A 3663-nucleotide genomic window follows, 5' to 3' on the forward strand; every position below is an offset into this window, starting at 1 on the left:
TATCACTAAGGAGTAGGCAAACTTCTCTAGTTTGTGGTACCTTAGCTCAGGGCCTTGTAGGACCTTACTGATAAAGTAGACTGGGTGTTGCCCGGCCTCGTCTTCTCTGATCAGGGCTGATGAGACAGCCCTGTTTGCTACGGATAGGTACAGGACGAGGTCTTTTCCCGGTACTGGTCGGGTTAAGATAGGAGGTTGGCTTAGGAATCTTTTGAACTCTTGGAACGCCTCCTCGCATTCCGAAGTCCATTCAAATTGGCATCCCTTCCTCAATAAAGAAAATAGTGGAAGGGATTTCAGTGCCGATCCCGCCAAAAATCTGGAGAGGGCTGCAAGTCGGCCATTGAGTTGTTGAACCTCTCTCAAACAAGTCGGGCTTTTCATTTCTAGGATGGCTCTGCATTTGTCGGGATTGGCCTCAATCCCCCTTTGTGTTAGCATGAAGCCTAGAAATTTCCCTGCTTCTACTGCGAAGGTGCATTTTGCGGGATTTAGTCTCATCCCATGCAACCTTATAGTGTTGAAGACTTGTGAGAGGTCGGTTAGGAGGTCGACTTCTTGCTTGGTTTTTACTAACATGTCGTCGACGTATACCTCCATTAGGCTCCCTAGATGGGGGGAAAACACTTTGTTCATCAGCCTTTGATACGTGGCTCCTGCATTCTTTAGTCCGAATGGCATGACCACATAGCAATAGTTGGCTTTTGGTGTGATGAACGATGTTTTCTCCTGGTCGGGTTCATGCATCGGGATTTGGTTATATCCCGAGTAGGCGTCCATGAATGATAAGTATTGGTACCCCGAGCTGGAGTCCACCAGGGTATCAATACTCGGTAGGGGATAGGGGTCCTTAGGACATGCCTTATTCAAGTCGGTATAGTCGACGCACATTCTCCATTTACCATTCTGTTTCTTGACTAGCACTACATTGGCTAGCCACGTTGGGTATTTGACCTCTCTAATAAAGCCGGCTTCCAGGAGTGCCTGTACTTGCTCTTCTACTATTGAGGCTCGTTCTGGACCGAGCTTGCGTCTTCTTTGCTGTACAGGTCGGGACCCTGGGTAAACCGAGAGTCTGTGGGACATGAGCTCGGGATCAATCCCGGGCATGTCGGAAGCCTTCCATGCGAAGAGGTCGGAATTAGCTCTTAGGAGTTCACCCAACCTTTGTTTTAGGGTTTCCCCTAGGTGGGCTCCTATGTAAGTGTTTTTTCCTTCCTCCTCACCGACTTGTATCTCCTCGGTTTTTCCACTGGCTGGGGTCGTAGCTCTTCTCTGGTCCTTGTGCCGCCTAGCTCTATGGTGTGGACTTCTTTGCCCTTTCCTGTCAGATTTAGGCTTTCGTTATAGCACTTCCTTGCCAATTTTTGATCTCCCCTCACCGTTGCTATTCCTCCTGGAGTCGGGAATTTCATGCAAAGGTGAGGAGTTGATACCACTGCTCCCAGGCGATTAAGGGTAGTTCTGCCGATTAAGGCATTGTAGGCTGACCCTTCATCGATGACTATGAAGTCTATGCTCAAAGTCCTTGATTTTTCCCCTTTTCCGAAAGTGGTGTGAAGGGGTAAAAATCGCAGTGGTTTTATTGGCGTATCCCCTAACCCATATAGGGTGTCGGGGTAGGCTCTCAACTCTTTTTCATCTAACCCTAGCTTGTCGAAGGCGGGCTTGAAAAGGATGTCCGCCGAGCTTCCTTGGTCTACTAGGGTTCTGTGGAGATGGGCATTGGCTAGGATCATAGTTATCACCACGGGATCATCATGCCCGGGGATTATTCCTTGCCCATCTTCTTTTGTGAATGAGATAGTGGGGAAGTCGGGTGTCTCTTCCTCGACTTGGTAGACTCTTTTGAGATGTCTTTTGCGAGAAGATTTGGTGATTCCGCCTCCCGCAAATCCTCCTGAGATCATATGGATATGTCTCTCTGGGGTCTGCGGTGGTGGATCTCTCCTGTCCATATCATCTCGCTTCCTCTTCCCATGGGTGTCCGACCTCTCCATGAGATATCTATCAAGCCGACCTTCTCTAGCCAGCTTTTCTATCACATTTTTGAGGTCGTAACAGTCGTTGGTGGAGTGACCATATATTTTATGGTACTTGCAATACTCGCTGCGGCTTCCCCCTTTTTTATTTTTAATAGGTCTTGGGGGTGGCAGCCTTTCAGTGTGGCAAATCTCTCTGTATACATCCACTATAGAAGTTTTTAGTGGAGTATAAGAGTGATATTTCCTGGGCCTTTCGAGACCGAGTTCTTCCTTCTTCTTGACTTCCCTTTCCCTCTCCTTAGATGAGGAGGTGGGTCCAGGTCGCCAACTCAGGTCTCTTAATTTTGCATTCTCTTCCATGTTGATGTACTTTTCAGCCCTTTCTTGTACATCACTTAGAGAAACGGGGTGTCTTTTAGATATAGACTGTGAGAAGGGACCTTCTCTAAGTCCATTGACTAACCCCATTATGACTGCCTCTGTGGGAAGGTCTTGGATCTCTAAACATGCTTTGTTGAACCTTTCCATATAGGCTCGTAAAGACTCTCCGACCTCCTGTTTTATTCCCAGGAGGCTCGGTGCATGTTTTACCTTGTCTTTCTGGATCGAGAATCTCATCAAAAACTTCCTTGAGAGGTCTTCAAAGCTGGTGATGGATCTCGGGGGGAGGCTATCAAACCACTTCATCGCTGCTTTTGATAAAGTGGTCGGGAAAGCCTTGCATCTCGTAGCGTCGGAGGCATCAGCTAGATACATCCGACTTTTAAAGTTGCTCAGATGATGCTTTGGATCCGTGGTTCCATCATAGAGGTCCATATCGGGGCTTTTAAAGTTCCTTGGAACTTTTGCCCTCATTATGTCCTCGCTGAAAGGATCTTCTCCGTCCGGGATTTGGTCTTCTTGTTCGTCGCGGGAGTTCTTGAGGGAGGATTCTAGCTGTAAGAGTTTTCTTTCTAACTCTTTTCGCCGTTCCATCTCCTCTTTGAGGTACCTTTCAGTTTCCTTCTGTTTCTCCCGCTCTTTCTCCAGTTGTTCCAGGCGGCTATGGACTAAATCCATTAGTTCGGTTACGTGGGGTGGTCCGCTCTTTTCTGACTCACGCCCATCTGAGGAATTCACCTTCGGATTCTTCACTCCGGAGGTACCCTCTCTGTGTCGGTCATTATCTCGATATTGGGCCATGTCTCCGTTGTCATTACCCATGTCTAGATTCTCTTGTTCAGAATCTGTTTCTGCATGGCCTTCTTCGTGGGATCTATCCGCCATCGATGGATGATCTCTCGGGTCCCCGGCAACGGCGCCAATGTTACGGTAGGTAACCGGAGATTAATACGATGGATGGCGTTTGATGGCCCAAGTGTATGAAGGAGGAGGACTCCGGATGAATCTGCAACTCGGGAGGCTCCGTCCGACTTGTGCTTGCGAGTGAATGGGGGGTGGTACCTGCAAAGACACTCCGATGCCTAAGTTAGCAAGAGTGTAAGCAGGTCTAGAGAGTATTGGGCTTAGAGATACCTGAGGGGTGTCAGTGTATTTATAGTGGTGAGCCAATAACCACCGTTGGAGTAGTGCCGTATCTTTAGGGTGCTAACCGTCCCTATTATCTTGGGGAGGTTAAGATATGGCTTTATGAAGCGGTTAGAGAGATTTTAGGGGCGGTTACTCATTTGAATGAGTG

The sequence above is a fragment of the Arachis duranensis genome, chromosome 9, assembly GCF_000817695.3.
Source record: "Arachis duranensis cultivar V14167 chromosome 9, aradu.V14167.gnm2.J7QH, whole genome shotgun sequence".
NCBI classification, from domain to species: Eukaryota; Viridiplantae; Streptophyta; class Magnoliopsida; order Fabales; family Fabaceae; genus Arachis; species Arachis duranensis.